The sequence below is a fragment of the Crinia signifera genome, chromosome 5 (assembly GCF_055691185.1).
Source record: "Crinia signifera chromosome 5, ASM5569118v1, whole genome shotgun sequence".
NCBI classification, from domain to species: Eukaryota; Metazoa; Chordata; class Amphibia; order Anura; family Myobatrachidae; genus Crinia; species Crinia signifera.
Genome location: NC_139221.1, coordinates 321120539 through 321143496, shown reverse-complemented (window position 1 = coordinate 321143496; position 22958 = coordinate 321120539). Strand labels below are relative to the sequence as shown.

At 47.0% G+C, this 22958-nt stretch overlaps 1 long non-coding RNA gene across 1 annotated transcript in view; it reads right to left on the bottom strand.

Annotated features, from left to right (window-relative positions):
- Positions 1–688: 688 nt before the first annotated feature.
- LOC146079778 (uncharacterized) overlaps positions 689–22958 on the bottom strand; it is a 143601-nt gene continuing 121331 nt past the window's right edge. Inside the window, exon 3 of the long non-coding RNA XR_014474748.1 lies at positions 689–791. This is a non-coding gene — a long non-coding RNA (uncharacterized LOC146079778). The remainder of the gene's footprint in view (positions 792–22958) is intronic.

Here is a 22958-nt window from a genome sequence, read left to right as displayed (position 1 = left end):
GTAGCCATCTTCTGATAGTTATTTTTCATTAGAATTGCAGGAGGAGACGGAGCAAGGACAAGATCTGCGCTGCGGGACCCTGAATGTGGCGGCGGCGGCGGCATTCAGAGGGGTAAGGGGGTGTTTAACTTTACTTGGGTGGGAGGAGGGTGGCACTGCCGATATGTCCCGCTCCCTGCCACACAAACGCATACTAGTAGTAACTAGTATAGCCCCACAGACCAGCGCCCACAGTCCCTCAGCGCCTCCGGGGGGGGCTGCGGGGCTATAGTTACGCCACTGCAGCAGACAATAGCGCAAGTCTTGTATGTCTTCCATTTTTTCTTTCTTTCCATCTCTTATTCAGAGCAAGATTCCTGCTGCAATTAAGTGGTTGTACAGAAGATATCTCTCACACTGTCACAGAGGACCGCGGCACAGAAAGAGAGACAGATTCCATTTTATCACAACCTTTGAAACCCTGAAAAGACAGTTTGAACTATTATGCTGTACTCCTGGAATCCTGCGGAAGACATGAAATTATCAGATCATGTAAGTGAATGATTTATCATTCCTTTATGGCCTAAATCAAGGACTTGCCCTGTCCAATTTATCTGCTGGAAAATATGGTAATTACAGAGGAAATTAAAACTTACATCTACCCTCAGCTCAAACATGACAGGCGCCGTTACATAGAGGAAAGGGACTACAGAAAAGGCATGATATTGGAATACATATTATACGTATTATATTACCTGTATGTGGTGAATTATATCTGCAGCTGGAGCTCAATTACTTAGAACATGGCTTTTCTGAAAATTAAAAACAAATAATGTCTTCAAATAATCCTTAAAGGCACAGTACAGTATATTAAAGCATTGCTTGTTGGTCGATATAGAATACACCTGATTTCAAGTCAAATTACGCCCAATACCTACCAGTGAGTTCCTAACTGCTATGTTACAGGCTGTGTTTGACAGTTAGGAGCTGATTGGTTGTCGGTTTATCTCTCTCCATTTTCTTTCTGAATCTTAGTACATCTCCCCCTTTATATTCTATATAAAATGCTGGATCATTTACATAACTGTTAGCAAACAAATAATTCCTGCCTTTGTGCCGGCTGCATGATTGATTTAATGAACTCAACAAGATAATTTTTTATGGAAACAAAGAAGGGTTGGGCTGAAGCGCTGCCTCTACGTGTAATGGTATAATAATGAGGAGAGGTGTTTTGTAAGATAAATGTTTTTATTTTAGAAATGTGCAGGTATCACTGTAAAATATGGCATGCGTGGTGGGAAAAGGCTGTTCCCAGTCGTGACTGGAAAGTCTTTCCTCCAGGTAAATACCCGTCCTTCTGTCGCTGTTTAAGAGCCCCGAGGGGAATGAGGGTGTCAGCGGACCCCTTTATACCATAAGCCCAACTGGGCTTATGTCTCTTTAGGCAGTCAAATAGCGACAGTTCACTGGGTTGTGGTAGTATAGTCTGGCACAAGTGTGCTTAAGTTCGCAGAAGTGTGGTACATCTAACGACAATTGCTAAAGGTGTGCAGGAGTGCGAGGTAACGTATTTGGGATTCAGCGAGGTGCGGCGTCCCGCTTGCTCGCTTCTTACCCTGTGTGTCCTGCGGCCGGAATGTCCTTCCGTGCTCCTGCTGAGTCTGGCTCTACCCCTCTGTGAGCGCAGCCGCGCTGGATGGGGGAGCCTGTCCGTGGGTCTGGGGTGACGCTGCAGCCGCAGCGCTCGGGTCCCCGTTGCTGTGTGCCTGCCCGGTTTCACTGGCGTCAGTCTGGACGTGACTTCCGGGTCTCGGATCTCGCGAGATCAGCGTTGATCCCCGGAGTGACGTCAGACGATGCCGGTGCGCTCGACTCCCGCCGGAGGAAACTTCGCCGTGGTTCTTAATTGCAGGAAAGATTCTTGATGTGGATGCTGGGTGCCTTGTGTCCAACGCGTTTCGGCCAGTAGGCCTTTTTCAAGGATAATGTCTGTGGTTACTGTTCTGGGTTTTAAGGCTCTGGTTGCCATTGATTGGTTGCTTTTCCCGCGATTGTATTGGTCCTGTGTTTCAGAGGGAGGTATTATGCAGATTGGTCCTCTCTGATAGGTATAAGAACGTTCGTGGGGTGTTTCCCTACTATCCTTTCATGGGTTCCACCTGTGGTGTATTATGTAATAGATTGAATTACTGGGGCTTGCGGGGTGGTATGCTGTAGCTGATTCAAATGGGTTTAGGGTGGAAATACTGTTTCCCTTTGGTTACGTTTATGGTGTGTTGTGATGGTGTTTACTGTTGGTGTCTATCTTAGGGACTGTCTGCGTTTAACTGATTGAGATGATGCGGTGGAAGGGTGGTTGGGGGTGGTAGGGTGGGAGAGATAGAGTGCGTGCAGAAGTGTCTGCTGGGGTCTTAATTGGTTAGGGTTATCCGTCCTCTATTCCTATGTGCTATATTTAGATGCGTCTGTAATTGCTGTATATAGCAGTGTGTTGTTTGGGAGATGTTGATCTTAATTATAGGCGTTCTAGCTGGTTATGCCAAGCTGTTTCTGAGGGAAAGTTTTTTGGTGTTGCTGGGTCCCTGTTGTCATGGTCATGTTGTTAAGCTATTACACGTTTAATGGGTTGGGCTGGGGTTCTATGAGTCAGAATCACGTTGTGATGAAGTAGGAGAGATAGAGTACAGTGTGTGATTGGGATAAATAGACAAAAGTTATATGAAAGATCTATGTGTACTGTGTCTCCATATTGTTCTTATGTGGTTTGGTTTAGGCTGATATGTCTGATGTTTGGTGTGGTGTGGTAGAGAGTGGTAAGGTTTTTGCTGGTTTCTAGTCCTTCAAATTATTGAAGCGATGTTGAAGTCTATGTTTAGACCTTTTGGTTCTAATGTTTTCAGTGTGTATATCCATTTAAGCTCCTCACGGTCAAGTGTTTTCCCGAAGTCCCCCCCCCTCCAGTTTGGTGTTAATTTTGTGATTATGCAGAATTCTAGGTCTTTGGGGTCTTGTGCGTGTGTCTGTTTGAAATGTGCAGAAAGGCTGTGTTGTTCATAGCCTTTACGGATGTTTCTGATGTGCTCTGCCAGGCGGGTTTTGAAGGGTCTGATGGTGCGGCCTACGTATTGTAGACCGCATGTGCATGTTATCAGGTATATGATGCCTTTAGTATGGCATGTGACTTCATGTTTTATGGTAAAGGTTTCTTTTGTGTTTGTGGATGTGAAGGTTTTTGTGGTTTTATGTGTTTTACTGTTTTGAGTTTTGCATCCTATGCATACTCCACAACGGTGGAATCCGTTTGTGTTTATTGAATTGTCCAGTTTGCTCTGTCTGGTTTCTTTTGGTGGTATGTGGTTTCTCACTAGCTGTTGTTTTATGTCAGGTGCTCGTCTGTAAACTATTTTTGGTTGTGGTGGTAGTATGTCCGCTAAGGTTTCGTCCTGTAGTAAGATATTCCAGTTTTTGGTGACCATTTTTTTGATTTGTTGAGCTGAGTCACTGAATTGTGTGATAAAATAAATATCGTTATTTGGTTTGTCTGATGTTTTTGGTTTTGTTTTTAGAAGGTCATTTCTGTCTCTTTGTTCTGCTCTTTGGTATGCGTCGTTGATTAGTTGTGTGTCATATTTTTTGTCTAGGAATTGTGTTTTGAGTGCTTCGCTTTGTGTTTTGAATGTGGTTATGTCAGTACAGTTTCGTCGGAGTCTCGTGAATTGTCCTAGGGGTATACTTTTTATCCAGTTGTTGTGATGTCCTCTGTCAGATGATATATAACTGTTGACGTCCACTTTTTTATGGTAAGTCTTGGTTTCTATTTTTTGTTGTTTGATGTGTATGTCCAGATCCAAAAATTCGACTTGTGTTTTACTGTATGTGGTTGTGAATACGATGTTTTTGTTATTTGAATTTATGTATGTGATGAAGTCTGTCAGTGTTTTTTCAGTGCCTTGCCAGATGAACAGGATGTCATCTATGTACCTGCGCCAGAGGACCAAATTCGCCCCAAAGTTATGCCCATTCCAGATGGATTCCTCCTCCCACTTGCTCATGAATAAATTAGCATAACTTGGGGCGAATTTGGTCCCCATAGCGGTCCCTGTGTGCTGCAAATAAAAATTGTGGTCGAACCATACGTAGTTGTGGGTAAGAATGAAATTAATGGCCTTTATTATGAAGTCTCTCTGTTCCGGTTTTATGGTGTGGTCTGTTGTGAGAAAGTGTTCGGCGCTTGCTGTTCCTTGTGTGTGATCAATGATAGTGTATAGGGCTGTTACGTCACTTGTGACCAGCCACATGTCCTCCTTCCAGTTGATGTTCTGTAGTGTCTGTAATGTATGTGTTGTGTCCCTTAGGTGAGATGGTTGTGTGCTGACTATGGGTTGTAGGTAGTGATCAATATACTGGGATAGGTTTGAGGTGAGGGAGTCAATGCCGGAGATGATGGGTCTTCCTGGTGGTTGTGTTTGGTGCTTGTGTATCTTCGGTAGGTGGTAGAATACCGGCACTACCGGATGTTGCGGGTTCAGGAAGTCATACTCCTGTTTGGTGACTATTCCTAAAGCCAGACCTTCGTTTAATAATATCTGTAACTCTTGTTTGAATTGTTTGGTCGGGTCTGTTTTTAATTTTGTGTAGGTGTTAGTATCTCCTAGGATTCTGTGTGCTTCTGCTGTGTATGTTGATTTGTCCAATATGACTATCCCTCCACCCTTATCCGCTGGTTTTATGATCAGTTCTTTGTTGTCCCTTAATTTTTCTAATGAACGTTCTTATACCTATCAGAGAGGACCAATCTGCATAATACCTCCCTCTGAAACACAGGACCAATACAATCGCGGGAAAAGCAACCAATCAATGGCAACCAGAGCCTTAAAACCCAGAACAGTAACCACAGACATTATCCTTGAAAAAGGCCTACTGGCCGAAACGCGTTGGACACAAGGCACCCAGCATCCACATCAAGAATCTTTCCTGCAATTAAGAACCACGGCGAAGTTTCCTCCGGCGGGAGTCGAGCGCACCGGCATCGTCTGACGTCACTCCGGGGATCAACGCTGATCTCGCGAGATCCGAGACCCGGAAGTCACGTCCAGACTGACGCCAGTGAAACCGGGCAGGCACACAGCAACGGGGACCCGAGCGCTGCGGCTGCAGCGTCACCCCAGACCCACGGACAGGCTCCCCCATCCAGCGCGGCTGCGCTCACAGAGGGGTAGAGCCAGACTCAGCAGGAGCACGGAAGGACATTCCGGCCGCAGGACACACAGGGTAAGAAGCGAGCAAGCGGGACGCCGCACCTCGCTGAATCCCAAATACGTTACCTCGCACTCCTGCACACCTTTAGCAATTGTCGTTAGATGTACCACACTTCTGCGAACTTAAGCACACTTGTGCCAGACTATACTACCACAACCCAGTGAACTGTCGCTATTTGACTGCCTAAAGAGACATAAGCCCAGTTGGGCTTATGGTATAAAGGGGTCCGCTGACACCCTCATTCCCCTCGGGGCTCTTAAACAGCGACAGAAGGACGGGTATTTACCTGGAGGAAAGACTTTCCAGTCACGACTGGGAACAGCCTTTTCCCACCACGCATGCCATATTTTACAGTGATACCTGCACATTTCTAAAATAAAAACATTTATCTTACAAAACACCTCTCCTCATTATTATACCATTACACGTAGAGGCAGCGCTTCAGCCCAACCCTTCTTTGTTTCCATTTATGACCCACAGGGGAAGCGGGTAACCCCTGAGGCTAAGCAGCGCCCAAACCATTAGCCACTTTAAGCGAGCGCAGTGTACACCCCAAATCGATAAAGATAATTTTTTAATTAATTCCATAATTTAAATAACCGCATGGGTAATAATTGTTACTTTATTGAATATAGTCACAGATTTCTGAACCAGGGAACACGAAAAAAGATAAATCTGACTCCCAATATAAAATCTTTGATCGAGCTCTGTGATGACAATGATGGTATTTTATTAGTACATATCACTGAAATAAAACATATCATATGGTAGATGGCCTGTCATTTATCCTCAGCTTATCAGTGGTGTGGATGGCCCTCATGCCTCATTTTGTACTAAGCATGGGCCCATGTCCTCAATGTGTTTGCGCTAGGTCAGGTTGCGAGCTACTTGCAAGGCGATTGACAGGTGGTGGTTGTGTTGGGGTGGATCCCCAGCTTTTCATGGGAGTGGCCAAAAAAATGGTGTGCGCACCCAAGGAAACGCTGGGAGTACCCAGCCTAACGGGCTGCTAGGGGTGGGCACTTGATGTAACCACCCACCCAAGAAACAGCCGCCGAGTGAGTCCTGTGCTAAACAACTGCTGCAAGCACCAGGGAGAAGAGGGGAAATCAGTAGATGGTAAGTAAAAGTCAAACCCCTTCATAAGTGGGTTTTCACAGAGCATTGGGTGGTGGTTACCTGCTCGTTGGGCTCTGAACACCCGCAGCTCAGCAAGCAGGTCCGAATTAGGCCCATAATGGCACCACATGTGCAGGGGTCAGGCCAGATGTACAGATATATAGCCACAGTCATCGGACCTCAGCCTTGTTGCAGGTGCGACATGCGTGGCTAAAGGCACAAGATATCCCCGGCAATGAGCATGTAACCCCTGGAGAAGGTTGAAAGTCCTAAAAATGGAAACAATTGTGAAAAACTCATGTAGACCTTTTCGTGTGTTGACCATTGCCACTTTGACACTTTTCTTGTGTTGACCTTTTGTCTTTGTTGACCTACTGCATGTTGACCTTTTGTCTTTGTTGACCCATTTCATGTCGACCTATTGACTGTCTACCATGTCACTGAAGACCTGCCAACCAGCTTCCCCTTACGTGCAATCCAAAACTCGAGACTACCCCATTCGGATTTGGTTTTATACCAGAGTTCTGAACTCAAGGGAAGACCCAACTCTGTTCCACTCAGATCAGAATCATGGTTGGCCAGGAGGCTTCCAAAAAATTTTTGTCCTCCTCTTGGCCCCTGAAAAGATGGGCAATCCTCCCACATCCCCCCCACATCGCCCTAGCGTTGGCATATAAACAACATTTCATTATTTTAGCCCCGCCCCCTCCTTGGAGACCCAAGAAACGAGTGGGAGGAGGATGTCCCAGGTAAGCCTGGTCTGACTTGAGCACACAAAGTGAATTTCCTGCGTTTTGTTAACCGATTACTACAGAATGCTAAAAATCCATTGGATTGCCAATTGGACAATTTGCCTTTGCTCCTCTGTAAGTCACCTTTTGTTGACAGACAGCATGTTAGTGCTTTTGTGCTTTTTATACTGTTCATTTATTACCGTATTTATTTCAGACATCTTTGATGAAAGGAAATAAAGCTGTGAATGAAGGGTTTATATCAGCCTGAGACCCTGATTTCGGTAAACATAGATTTCATTATGAGGTGAACCCAGAACAGCCGGCCTGGGTAACCAAGATAAGGTAACACAATCCGTGATGCGGTGAGCCGTCAATTATATTCCAGTGTTTTACTTTGTGAGACGGTAACCAGGAGTGCGTATGAGTGGGGTAATACCTTCCCGGCTCTATTCGTGGTCAATCAAGTGGAATGATGTAAAAAAAAACAAAACAGGAAAACACCTTTTTGTAAAACAGTTAATCCACGGGAAAACAATGTTTAACCCATTGAGTGAAACGTGAATTTGTCAAAATAGGTGTGAAAATTGCCTAATAAACATTTTTATTCATCACAATGACCTATAATGTTACCTTTATATAGGAAATGTAATCTTTTTTTGCAGAACATTTTTACTTGTATTTATATAACAAATGTGAGCGACGCTGGAGTTTTTGGGGGATATTTTTGCGCATCCCTCATAGAGGTGTTGGTACTCAAAGGGTTAAGTATTTGTAGCAGTTCTCAGTAATCCGTTATGTCGCAGAAACTAAGGGGGGGGTATTCTGGTTGATTTGCTCGGATGCGTAGTCGCATCCTTGCAAGTCGCGTTCCTTCGCACAGCATGCGAATCAGGGGCGTAACTATAGCACCGCAGCCCCCGCGACCGTGTGGGGGGGGGGCGCTGTGCATGTGCGGGCGCCGGGGGCTGCAGTGCTATAGTTACACCCCGCCGTCATCCCCCGCAGTCTTTAGTAACCTGTCAGTGTCTTCAGTACGTGCTGGTCCCGGCTCCCTTCTTCTGCTATGAGGACCACAACAAAATGTCCGCCCCCATTTAGCAGACAGTTCTCTGAAACTGTCTGCTGCATGGGGGCGGACATTTTGTGGTGGTCCTCATAGCAGAAGAAGGGAGCCTGGTCCAGCGCGTACTGAGTGTAGGTAAGACTGCGGGGGATGGGGGGGATTGCATGGGCGGCGAGGCGGGGGTTGGTGCGGCGGGGCGGGCGAGGGTTGGTGCAGCGGGGCGGGCGAGGGTTGGTGCGGAGGGGCGGGTGAGGGTTGGTGCGGCGGGGTGGGCGGGCGGAGGTTGGTGCGGCGGGGTGCGTGGGTGGGTGGGCGCCCTCCCTTTAACGGCGGAGGGGCGCCCAAAAGCTAATTACGCCACTGATGTGAATGTATGTTTTACAGCGTGCAGGGGAACACCCACAACATTCGATGTTCGGCCCCTTACATATGCTTGCACATTCAAAAGGAATTGGACGATCACGTCACGGCCTTATTGGCATGAGAATGCCCAGCTCCCATAAAATGCTGGGTGTTCACATACTGTATGCTTATGGGGCCGCCCCACGCCCCTCTCCGCAACCCACCCGCTGTCCTGGGTGCCAGCACCCAGCGATCCAACTATTGCGCAAGTGCAGTAACAAAACATCGGTCCCCGTGCGAAAGAATGCCCTTTGTGAAGGGACCTGAAAAAGGTCCTAAATTTGTAGGTAAGGAAATACACATTTCTTCTATTGCAAAGAAAATATTTTGTTTGTATGGGTTATTAACCTCTTTATTGACTTGTGATAACATTTGTACTATTGTCTATATACAGGTATATTTTGCAGAGTACACAATGGCCCTTATTCAGATTGATCGCAGTACAAAATTGTTCTCAAAATGGACAAAACCACATGCACTGCAAGTGGGGCAGATGTAACATGTGCAGAGAGAGTTAGATTTGGGTGGGGGGTGTTGAAACTGAAATCTAACTTGCAGTGTAAGAATAAAGCAGCCAGTATTTACCCTGCACAGAAACAAAATAACTCACACACATGTAACTCTCTCTGCACATGTTACATCTGCCCCACCTGCAGTGCATCATGGTTTTGCCCATTTTGAGAACAATTTTGTACAGCGATCAGATCTGAATTAAGGCCAATTATACAGTATTCAAAAAAACTTGAGCAGGCTAAGTATTACTGTATTTACACTTATTATTCTAGATACACATTGGGGCCTATTCAGGATTGCTTGTTGCGATCTGAAATCTGAAAATATATAAATATATATATATATATTTATAGAGATAGGGGGCTGTGACCTTTCCTGCGCTGTAGGATAGCTGCACTGCGTTATACCTCACTGTTAACAGATGTATGAAAAAGTCATAGAAAAATAAAAGGTATAGAGGTGCGCTGGTAGAAGTTTCACCTAAAACGTATACACTTTGGTAAAACAATAAATCATTTTTTTTATTTTGTACAACCGTATAAAAACAATAGTTGTTCACACAAATATTTGTATCACAATTCGTCCAGTGTTTGATACCACTTTTGGCTAGTGTTTTCCTGAATGCCCTACGCGTTTCATCCCGAAGGGACTTCTTCAGGGGTAACAAGGTATCATTCGATAGTAAATTCATTCTCAAATGGTGGGAAGACCAAAAAATGGACAACACCATAGGATAGGTATAGGCTGTCAGTGTATCATCATTTTAGAACATATATACTGTAGAAAAAATTTCCAACTTATGTCTTCACAAAGTTGACATTCCATATTAGAAGTGTACTGGATACCATCAGTCAGAGAGCAAGTGCTTGATACCTTGTTACCCCTGAAGAAGTCCCTTCGGGACGAAACGAATAGAGTTTTCAGGAAAACACTAGCCAAAAGTGGTATCAAACACTGGATGAATTAAGATACGAATATTTGTGTGAACATCTATTGTTTTTATACTGTTGTAAAAAAAAAAAAAATGTTATATATTGCTTTACCAAAGTATATATGTCTTAGGTGAAACTTATACCAGCGCACCTCTATACCTTTTCTTTTTTCTATATATATATTTGTATCTGGTTTACATAATGAATTTAGCTGCGTGCCAGTTTACATGCATGAGTGCACAGTTGGCACAGTGGTCAGTACTCCTGTCTCACTCGACCAGGAATTGGTCTAGTTAGGGGATGAAACCTATCTGTATAGTGTACAAAATAGCGCCACATGATCTGGGATCTGTCGAGGGATAATAATAGTATAGTATAGGGCAAAGGAATAAAGACAATAAATCTCACATACCTACAGTAGATAACTGTTCTTCCTTACAGTGAACCCCTGGGACTTATACGTTAAATGTATAAATCCAGAATATCTCTTTATAAGAGGTTTGTATTTGTGTCTATTGTCAATTTCTTGTAAGATTATCCGTTGCAGGTCAGGACCCTGATGTGTGAAGTTTCATTGATTGGGGATAAGAAGACAAAAGGTATTTTAAAAATAGCGCTGGAAGTCTGTCAGATTGACCAGGTTCCTCATTATGGAGAACCACTGACAAAAAGGTTCAGGTTTTTGTAGTAGTTTTTAGTTTCCAGGCACTGAACGAAACGTCCATATACAGTACATGAGTATTTGTTTTGCCATTCTGTGGCTGGCCTATCCTAATGCTAACACTTACAGTAAGTGTTACTGGCTTGTACGCACTGAGCTGAAATGCTTTATGTACTAATTCCTAGATTGTTGCTTGCCTATATATTTAAAAAAAATCATAATTAATGATTCAGTTAGTAACAGCCATGGCGGAGGAACACAACCATGTTGAAATGGCTTTTGGGCTGTATTATCTGCGGTTATTTACTATGGGTAACTGACTCGCCTGGGAGCCAACCTATCAGCCCCAATGCCGACTATAATTGGGGATTTGGTTTTTGTCTCCCTTAGGCAAAGGAAACCAAATATTTGAAAAGTAACAATTGTTTCCACAAAAGCTAAGAGGTGACAATGATAAACACAGGAGAGAAAAACAAACAAAAAAAACAATACTGTAAATTAGGAACTAAAAGTTCCATGAGACAATTCCAGACCAGTCCTATAGCAAGGATTTGAAAAAGACACAGAGGCAGAACTCTGGGAGGCAATGGAGTCATCTGCTGCCGGGCTCCTGTTCCAAGGGGCACCACTCCTCCCCTGCAAGTTTAAATCACTTAATTGAAATCCATTGATAACGGTTCTGTGGCTGACTCCCCCTCCTAGTAGGACCATAGATGTCACACGCTCTTCATTTTAAACATAATATACATAACATATTTTTATATAAGGTGGTGTGTGTGTGTGTGTGTGTGGGGGGGGGGGGGGGGGGGGGGGTTGGGGCACCAATATTTATCTTGCCTCCAGGCAACTGGGATGAACTTTCACCACTAAAAGACAGACTCCCCTTTGATAGAAGTGGGAGAACAGAACAATAGGCAATAGTGCAGATCATTTCAAACAAAAATGGATGAATTTAATAAAATGCACTCACAAAGAAAGACAATTAAAACAGCATTCAGTATATACATAGAATCCAGGCAAAGCGATTACACGTCCCAATGCATCTATTTTTTACCTTGTCTTGCGAATCAAATGTTTGAATCCATTTGTTTACTATTTTCACCTTAACTGCATGGGAGGTTTATGTGCACATTATCCTTGATTACGATTTTTCTATTTTTCACAAAAGCTGCCACAAAGGGTGCCAAACGGCTCCCCGACAGTCGGGATTCTGACAGTCATTACTCTGACGTCGAAATCCCAACTGCTCCCTCGTGGGGGTCCATGACCCCCATAGAGGGAGAATAAAATAGGTGGCGAGCGCAGCGTGCCCACAGCGTGGCGAGCGCAGAAAACCTGCAAGGGGCTTCATTGTGCTCCCCCCCGCTGTGCAGTCGGGATTCCGACGTCTGAGTAATGACTGTCGGAATCCCAACTGTCGGTGAAATATACCACACCCGCCACAAAACCCAGACTTCAAAAGCTTTTTGCAGATCCTATGGCCAAGTGTAATTGGGTGTGAATAAAAAGGAAAAAAGTTTAGGAGGAGCGCCTCTAACTGGCTGCTGGTACTGGGGTTGTCAGCCCCAATGGAGGGGTTATAACAAGTAGGGAATAAATGGAATGTACCGGTGACGGCTGTTTATAAAGTGAATAGAGATGAACGGTTTTCTAAATAAATAGTTTTATTACAATGTATTACAAAAAAATGAATAGAAATACATTTAAATATATTAAAATGTATGGAATTCCATAAATACACATCCATTCATGAATATTGTGAACACATTAAGCAGAGCATATTACCACTGGTGATCGATGGTATGGGAAACTGGGATGAATGAATCTCCAATGTTTGTATAGCGACCAGACAGTAACCAGGTGGCGAGCAGTCCCGATGGTGGCAAATTGTAGGCAGATGGTATTGTCCACAGTCCCAAATGGGTGAGTAGAGGTAAACCAGGATGAACGTGCAGTTCTGGATGGTCGCCTCAGAGCGGCTTCCAGATACAAATTGACAGGAGGTAGTGAGCAATAGTCTCAGTGATATAGATTTCCTTTTATATGGCTGTTATTCCAGTGGGTATGTCACCAATTGTGCAGTGGTCTGGCTCTGAGTAGATGGCTCAAACAGCTCAACGCGTTTCCCTGAGATAGAGTCCATCAGCTTCTTCAGACTATGCTCCTGAAGAAGCTGAGTGACTCTACCTCAGGCCAAGTGGTTGTTATCGACCGTCACATTCTATGTAAAATCTCACCTGGAATATTTGTTGTCATGTTCGGATGTCAATGTCGACACCAGAGTAAGTGTTCCCCCAATTAGTGTAGCATGTACCCTCATATGGATCAATAGCCAGCCATGCTTTGAGATAGATGTCTCGCTCCTCTACCACAGCACTTGGCACACTTTACCGCTCCCAATCGGAATCCACGTGGATGGATAAAGAATTAATTTTTTTTTTAAAAAGAGCTAAAATTTGAAAACCTTAAGGTGGACGTTGTCTACCATTGACATGTTGACCATATGTCAATGTTGACCTAGCGCATGTCAACCTTTTGGTGTCGACAGCTCATCTGTCTATATAGACATTGTCTGTGACTCCTCCGGATACCCTTTATATTCTTTCACTCAGACACTAGGGGGTACATTGACTAAGAGGGGAGCTACTAAGTTCTATTGAAGATGGGATGTTTCCCATAGCAACCAATCAAATTTGATCTATTATCTTCTAGAAGGTGTTAAATAAATAAGAATTGACAGTTTAGTCTAGATGGACCATAACATGGTCCATTTAGACATCGTAGATCCATCAACCGGATACCGATTCTATTTGTAAGCAAAATTATATTTGGTACTTGTGTATGTCACGGCCGCTGTTAGGAAGCGCCGCTCACCTGTTCATCTCCGGCGGCGGGGCCTGCGGGCCATCCGTCTGGGTGCAGGACGGGGAGCGCGGCGTCTAGGTCTCCCGGCCGCGACCATCTTCCTGGGGCCTGCAGCACGCGCATCCAGCCAAGGTTGTTTGTCTCCAGTCCGGGCGCCGCCATGTTGTTGTAGCCAGCCAATGGTTCAGAGCTCCAGTTCAACTCCTCCAATCAAGATCTACCCTGGGGGATAAAGCAGAGCCCTCTGGGGCATACAAGCGCCAGTGCTTTGTTGTCAATCCCTGGGGAGGAAGCTTCAGCCTGTGCTCCTGTCCTTGTTCTGTGATATCCCTGATCCCTGTCTTCGTTACCTGCAGTTCAACACCTGATACCTGGATACCTGCATTTGCATTCTGCTCCCAGCCCTTACAGCTTTACACCTGTTTCCTGGACTTTGCAAATTGCATGCTGTCTCCAGCCCTTTCAGGTTTGCTACAGTCTCTCGACCAGCTGCACCTGCTGCCAGCCCTGCGTGTCTGTTGACACATCTCCACTCCTGCTGTCGACCAGCTGCACCTGCTGCCAGCCCTGCGTGTCTGTTGACACATCTCCACTCCTGCTGTCGACCAGCTACACCTGCTGCCAGCCCTGCGTGTCTGTTGACACATCTCCACTCCTGCTGTCGACCAGCTGCACTTGCTGCCAGCCCTGCGTGTCTGTTGACACATCTCCACTCCTGCTGTCGACCAGCTGCACCTGCTGCCAGCCCTGCGTGTCTGTTGACACATCTCCACTCCTGCTGTCGACCAGCTGCACCTGCTGCCAGCCCTGCGTGTCTGTTGACACATCTCCACTCCTGCTGTCGACCAGCTGCACCTGCTGCCAGTCCTGCGTGTCTGTTGACACAGCTCCACTCCTGCTGTCGACCTGCTGCCAGCCCTGCGTGCCTGTTGACACATCTCCACTCCTGATGTCAACCAGCTGCACCTGCTGCCAGCCCTGCGTGCCTGTTGACACATCTCCACTCCTGCTGTCGACCAGCTGCACCTGTTGCTAACCCTGCGTGTCTGTTGACACATCTTCACGTCTGCTGTGGTCCAGCTGCACCTGTTGTCAGCCTTCCGTGCTTGCTGACGCCTCACCATCCTGCTGTCTGCATCCGCACCTACTGCCAGTCTTCCGTGCCTGCCGACGCCTCACTATCCTGCTGTCTGCATCCGCACCTACTGCCAGTCTTCCGTGCCTGCCGACGCCTCACCATCCTGCTGTCTGCATCTGCACCTACTGCCAGCCCTCCGTGCCTGCTGACGCTTCTCCACCCTGCTGTCGGCACCCGCATCTACTGCCAGTCATCGGAGTTCGCTGACTTCCGTCTCCTGCTGCCCCCTGCTGTCTGCACCCACAGTCAGTCATTAGTTTCCCCAGTAAGATAACAGAGACTCTGGGATTAATCCCATCATTCTGGACTTTCAGTTGTTACCCAGGAATTCCACTGGGTTTTTCAGCCTGCCGTTTCATTTATGGTTTTGCCTTCTCATGTTGGTGCTACAATAAAAAGTTATATTAAACCTGCTGTTCTCCAGTCTCCCTCAAGTCGCGAACACCCAACCTCCAGGCCTCAGACAGATCCACAAGGTACCCCTAGCGTGACAGTAAGCACTGGCCCAATGGATCCGTCCGCCAGCCAGGAGTTCTTTCAAAATGTGGTCGCTCGGCTGCGAGCACTGGAGGAATCCCAGCAGCAAGTTACTCAAGCACTCCAAGGCATTTCTCAAAGACAAGCCTCAAATCCTTCTTCACAGACTGTCTCCCCGTCTCTCCGATTGTCTACCCCTTCTAAATATAATGGGACCCCTCGTACCTGCCGGGGGTTTATCAATCAATGTGAAGTGCATTTTTCCCTGCAACCAATGAACTTTCCTTCTGATCGTGTTAAGGTGGCTTTTATTGTCTCCTTATTATCGGATTCTGCATTGGACTGGGTCTCCCCACTCTGGGAGAGAAATGATCCGCTACTCTCCAAATACTCTGACTTTATTTCTCAGTTCAGAAAAATTTTTGACGAACCGGGACGAGTATCCTCTGCCGCTTCAGAAATCCTGCGGATTCGTCAAGGCTCCCGCTCCGTTTCTCAATATGTTATCCACTTTCAAACTGTGGCATCCGAACTGAAGTGGAATGAGGAAGCTCTAATTTCCACTTTCTTGGCAGGGTTATCTGAACGCATGAAGGACGAATTAGCCACCCGAGATCTTCCCACCTCGCTGAGTGAGGTCATATCGCTCTGCAATAGGTTGGACCTTCGTTTTCGGGAGCGTCAGCTAGAGAGATCCCGGCAAGAGCGAGGCAAGTCTATCCCCGTTTCTCCTCGCCCAGGGCCTTCTCTTCCTCCAAATTCTTCTGATGAGCCTATGCAGATCAACCATACTCGTCTAACTCCCGAAGAGCGCCAGAGAAGACGGCGACAGAATTTATGCTTGTATTGTGGGGAATCACGTCATCTGTTAGCCAAATGTACCCGTCGTCCGTTAAACTCCCGGTCCTAGTTGGTTGCGGAGAGGCCAATCTAGGACGAGTAGAAACTTCTCCAATCAAGTCCGACTCTTTGCTGTCCATACAGATTGTGTTACCCAACGGTTCACTCGCAGTATCTGCTTTACTGGACTCTGGAGCAGCCGCCAACTTTATTTCAGCCCAGTTTGTGTCCTATCATGGCCTGGACTCTCAGGAACTTTCGCAGCCACTCCAGTTATCTGCCGTAGATGGGAGTCTTATTCCTCAAGCCTCCATCACTCATCGGACTCTGCCCATCAAGATTCAAGTTGGGGCGTTGCATCAGGAAGAATTATCTTTTTTCATTATTCCTAAAGCGAACCACCCTGTAGTGTTGGGGTTTCCTTGGCTCCAGCGACATTCTCCGAAAATCAATTGGAGTACTATGGAGGTTCTGTCCTGGGGTACGAACTGCCGTCACACCTGTCTTCCCGGATTAGTGCGCATCCAGTCCACCTCGCCCACGTCTCCTGATCTTCTTCCTCAAGCCTATCAAGCCTTCTCCGACGTCTTCTGTAAAGGTTCAGCCGACAAATTACCTCCGCATCGGCGCTGGGACTGTCCCATCGATCTTATTCCAGGTAAAATGCCTCCAAAGGGCCGAACCTACCCACTCTCTCTGCCAGAGACAGAAGCCATGTCCCAGTATATTAAAGGGAACCTATTAAAAGGCTTCATTCGGCCTTCTACGTCTCCAGCAGGAGCCGGATTCTTTTTCGTTAAAAAGAAAGATGGAGGTCTGAGGCCCTGTATTGATTATAGGGGACTGAATAACATAACAGTCAAAAACAAGTACCCGTTACCTTTGGTGACTGAGTTGTTTGATCGAATCAAAGGGGCTAAGGTCTTCACTAAATTGGATCTCAGAGGAGCTTATAACCTTATCCGTATCCGAGCAGGCGATGAGTGGAAAACAGCTTTTAATACTAGAGACGGTCACTACGAGTACCTTGTTATGCCGTTTGGTCTCAGCAATGCTCCAGCAGTATTCCAAGAGTTCATGAATGAATTATTCCGTGATTTACTGTATTATTCCGTGGTTGTTTATCTCGATGACATTCTTATTTTTTCTCAGAATATTCCGGAACACCGTCAGCACGTGAAGGAGGTGTTACAGCGATTACGATCTAACCAGCTATACTGCAAATTGGAGAAATGTGAATTTGAAAAATCTTCAGTTCCCTTCCTTGGTTACATCATTTCAGGTACCGGATTAAGTATGGATCCTTCTAAAGTGCAAGCAGTCCTTGATTGGCCACAACCTCATACCCTAAAGGCTGTTCAACGCTTCATTGGATTTTCCAATTATTATAGGAAATTCATCAAAAAATTTTCTTCCATCATTTGTCCCATCACGGCTTTGACTCACAAAGGAGCCAATCCTGCCAAGTGGTCTCCCGAAGCGGTGGCAGCATTTCAGCAACTAAAAAGTGTATTCACTTCAGCTCCAATTCTTCTGCAGCCCGATTGTTCTCGCCCGTTTATTCTGGAGGTAGATGCCTCTTCTGTTGGGGTTGGAGCTGTACTTTCACAGAAGTCTGAGGACGGTCACCTACACCCATGTGGGTTCTTCTCCAGGAAGTTTCTGCCAGCCGAGATGAACTACCCCATTGGTGAACAAGAATTACTAGCCATTAAATTGGCCTTTGAAGAATGGCGGTACCTGTTGGAAGGGGCTAAGTTTCCTATATCCGTCATTACAGATCATAAGAACTTGTTGTATTTGCAGAACGCCCAGTGTCTGAACCCCAGACTAGCCCGATGGGCCTTATTCTTTACAAGATTCGAGTTTGTTTTATCTTTCCGTCCTGGGTCTCAAAATGGCAAAGCGGATGCACTCTCCAGATCTTTCACATCCTCTACTGAAGATCGTACCATAAGCCCAGTTCTAAGCCCTACAGTGTTTGCTAAGACTGCTGTAGTATCCATTCCTAGAGGAAAGACTTTTGTTGATACTGGACTCAGATCATCTTTGCTACAGTGGGCACACTCCTCTCGTTTTTCTGGTCACTGTGGTGTAAAGAAAACTTTAGAATTCATTAAAAGAGTGTACTGGTGGCCATCCATGAGGAAAGATGTCACTGATTTCATAGCATCCTGTACCCAGTGTTCTCGTCACAAGTCTTCTCGTCAAGCACCAGCTGGTCTTCTCCAACCATTGTCTATACCTGAGTCACCCTGGTCACACATATCGATGGACTTTGTCACCGATCTGCCTCTTTCACAAGGGTTCAACACGATCTGGGTCGTCATTGACCGTTTTTCCAAGATGGCTCATTTCGTTCCACTAAAAGGCCTTCCGTCTGCTCCTAAATTGGCTCAAATATTCATAGCTGAAATATTCCGTCTACATGGTCTTCCGAGAGAAATTGTATCTGACAGAGGGGTACAATTTGTATCAAAGTTTTGGAGAGCGTTGTGTAGTGCTTTACAGGTAAAGCTGAACTTTTCCTCATCCTATCATCCGCAATCCAATGGCCAAACAGAAAGAGTAAATCAAGATTTGGAGGCCTTTTTACGTCTGTATCTGTCCTCCTCGCAAGACAATTGGAAGGAGCTTCTGCCTTGGGCCGAATTTGCACATAACAACTCTTATCATTCTTCCACCGAAAAGACTCCCTTCTTCATTGTCTATGGTCGTAACCCACGTGTTCCAGAATTCCAAAATCTTCCTGTTTTTGACATACCAGCAGTTAACTCGTCTGTCCGGTTTTTCTCAAACATCTGGAGGAATGTTCATGCTTCATTAGAGAAAGCCTCCCAACGTTACAAGAAATTCTCTGATCGGCACAGACGGGCAGCTCCGAAACTCAAGGTAGGAGACAGAGGCCCTTATTCTGATTGACGCGTACTTTACCGCATACTTTCGGATGGCGTCTTTACGGCGTCTGCGCATGCGTGGAGAACGCAACGCGCATGTGCCAGGCCTTGACTCCGTACCAGTTCGGCCAAATCCCGTCCCAAACTGTTCCCCGCAATCAGTCGGGAAATATGGGCGTATTATGGGCGTCATGCGGAATGACACATGGGCGTAGTTTCAAAGTGGGCAAAACGGGGCGTAAACATGGGCGGACACGGGGGAGTACACTTATGTTGGGGGGCGTACATTCGGATACCACTCCGAATGCACGCGATCAAAAAGGGAAGAAATGTGCGGTGTCCACAAGTGTACTATTGCTTTGCGGACACCACTCGTTCATGCGGTAGGCGAACGTACGCCTAATGACTACAAGCATTAACACCTGAACCCAATAGAATCGACTCCTTTACTCATTACTCACTAATAGGACGCTTGTCAGTGCTTTAATTGAAACCATTGCACTTCAATTGCTGTAAGGGTTAATGTGTGCAATGCATGTGTTAGGCATGCTTGTAAGGATATATTGGCATCTAATTGATTCCAATTCCAAATAAGAAGTTTTTTATGAGGATAGGTAATTGAATAAGTGGGTCATGTGATGTATTGCAGAAGATACATAATAGTGGGTTGTTTGGCGTAAATACTCCGCTTACGGGCGGTAGCACCGCTTGGCTCCCGTTCGGATGCGGTATTCCCGAGCATAATCTGTAATACTCTGTAATACCGTGCAGAATCTGAGTGTTTCGCCCGCACACGCATGGTTTGTATGTCGTCCGTAAACACGCCCTGTTCTTAAAGAGTGAGTCCGTCCGAATGCGGAGGACCCGTGGGCGTTTCTACGGACGATGGCCGCACGCGGCAGAACACCGTGGCGTGCGGACCGCTCCGTAAGAATGCGGGAATATCCGCACCGATCAGAATAAGGGCCAGAGTTTGGCTCTCCACCAAAAATATTAGACTCAAAGTCCCGTCTATGAAGTTTGCACCTCGATTCATTGGGCCATATACAGTAACTACTGTGATCTCGCCTTTGGCTTATAAGTTACAGTTGCCTCGTTCTTTGAAAATTTCAAATACTTTCCACATCTCGTTATTAAGACCATTGATATTAAATCGATTCCAGAATAAAGTACCCAAGTCTCCTCAGCCTCAGGCTCATCATGATGTTGCTTTTGAAATTAAAAAAATTGTGGACTCAAGAGTTCGTTCAGGGCAAGTCCAATATCTGGTAGACTGGAAAGGCTTCGGTCCAGAGGAACAATCCTGGGTGGATGCTGCTCGCGTCGATGCTCCCACTTTGGTCCGTAAGTTTCATCAACAATATCCAAGAAAACCATGGAAGTGTCCAGAGTCCACTTCAAAAGGGGGGGGTGCTGTCACGGCCGCTGTTAGGACGCGCCGCTCACCTGTTCATCTCCGGCGGCGGGGCCTGCGGGCCATCCGTCTGGGTGCAGGACGGGGAGCGCGGCGTCTAGGTCTCCCGGCCGCGACCATCTTCCTGGGGCCTGCAGCACGCGCATCCAGCATGAGAGCCAGCCAAGGTTGTTTGTCTCCAGTCCGGGCGCAGCCATGTTGTTGTAGCCAGCCAATGGTTCAGAGCTCCAGTTCAACTCCTCCAATCAAGATCTACCCTGGGGGATAAAGCAGAGCCCTCTGGGGCATACAAGCGCCAGTGCTTTGTTGTCAATCCCTGGGGAGGAAGCTTCAGCCTGTGCTCCTGTCCTTGTTCTGTGATATCCCTGATCCCTGTCTTCGTTACCTGCAGTTCAACACCTGATACCTGGATACCTGCATTTGCATTCTGCTCCCAGCCCTTACAGCTTTACACCTGTTTCCTGGACTTTGCAAATTGCATGCTGTCTCCAGCCCTTTCAGGTTTGCTACAGTCTCTCGACCAGCTGCACCTGCTGCCAGCCCTGCGTGTCTGTTGACACATCTCCACTCCTGCTGTCGACCAGCTGCACCTGCTGCCAGCCCTGCGTGTCTGTTGACACATCTCCACTCCTGCTGTCGACCAGCTGCACCTGCTGCCAGCCCTGCGTGTCTGTTGACACATCTCCACTCCTGCTGTCGACCAGCTGCACTTGCTGCCAGCCCTGCGTGTCTGTTGACACATCTCCACTCCTGCTGTCGACCAGCTGCACCTGCTGCCAGCCCTGCGTGTCTGTTGACACATCTCCACTCCTGCTGTCGACCAGCTGCACCTGCTGCCAGCCCTGCGTGTCTGTTGACACATCTCCACTCCTGCTGTCGACCAGCTGCACCTGCTGCCAGTCCTGCGTGTCTGTTGACACAGCTCCACTCCTGCTGTCGACCAGCTGCACCTGCTGCCAGCCCTGCGTGCCTGTTGACACATCTCCACTCCTGCTGTCAACCAGCTGCACCTGCTGCCAGCCCTGCGTGCCTGTTGACACATCTCCACTCCTGCTGTCGACCAGCTGCACCTGTTGCTAACCCTGCGTGTCTGTTGACACATCTTCACGTCTGCTGTGGTCCAGCTGCACCTGTTGTCAGCCTTCCGTGCTTGCTGACGCCTCACCATCCTGCTGTCTGCATCCGCACCTACTGCCAGTCTTCCGTGCCTGCCGACGCCTCACCATCCTGCTGTCTGCATCCGCACCTACTGCCAGTCTTCCGTGCCTGCCGACGCCTCACCATCCTGCTGTCTGCATCTGCACCTACTGCCAGCCCTCCGTGCCTGCTGACGCTTCTCCACCCTGCTGTCGGCACCCGCATCTACTGCCAGTCATCGGAGTTCGCTGACTTCCGTCTCCTGCTGCCCCCTGCTGTCTGCACCCACAGTCAGTTATATTAAACCTGCTGTTCTCCAGTCTCCCTCAAGTCGCGAACACCCAACCTCCAGGCCTCAGACAGATCCACAAGGTACCCCTAGCGTGACAGTGTAGTAGCACGGCGCCCAATTTGCATACGTATGGCACCGTAGGAAAATTGCATCACACACAAAAAACCGCATGCAATGCGATGCGATTTTTCTACGCAGAATAGCCCACTAAGCAAATTACTTAGTGGCTGCCGTGATAATACATAGTCCTCCCTGTTTCTACATGTGACCTACAGTAAATAGTAATCAATCAATTAAAGGAAGGTTTGCTCGGGAACAAGTATGGCTTTACCTATCTATCTTACTACATCTCATACAGTATTTGTAAGGGGAATTACCACCTGTGAACACAAGAGGTCACTCGACTGACCAAGTGACTCCCTTGTGTGCTAAAAGATGTCATAACAGAAAGCAATTTTTGCAGGGACACTGATCTGTTTCAAACTTACCGGATATGGAGAAAGGGAGCTGTGACGGCAGAGATTGGAGGTAGTGTCCAGACCTCTCACAACCAAATGCAATGTTGTAGCATAATCCATAGTTCAGTAGATTAGTTGGAGTAGAAGTGATGGCGGTGGGTGTGCAAAAAGCAGTCAGAGTAGAGGCTGGAGCATCGGGAAGACAGAGGCAAAGCAGACAGACCAGGGGTGTGGCAGGCAGAGTGGAGGCTGGAGCATCGGGAAGACAGAGGCAAAGCAGACAGACCAGGGGTGTGACAGGCAGAGTGGAGGCTGGAGCATCGGGAAGACAGAGTCAAAGCAGACAGACCAGGGGTGTGGCAGGCAGAGTAGAGTCTGGAGCATCGGGAAGACAGAGGCAAAGCAGACAGACCAGGGGTGTGGCAGGCAGAGTAGAGGCTGGAGTACGGTAAGACAGAGGCAAAGCAGACAGACCAGGGGTGTGGCAGGCAGAGTTGACCCAGCATCTTGGTCCCTTTAAAAGTTTGAAAGGAAAAAGTTTGACGCATGAAACTGTTGACATGAGTATTTCACTTCTCTTCAGTGTCAATGTTGAAATGGACCCCCAAATATTAGAGAGTAGCCTCGCATGGCTCAATTCGCTTAATAACCCTCGGGCATGGGCCCTCATTCTGGTTGACTCGGTAAGCAGCTTACAAAGTCCCAGAGAGCCTGCTCCGTCACCCGCCGAATCGCTGCCCCCACCACCACTGTATCCCCTCGCAACCATGCAAGGGGA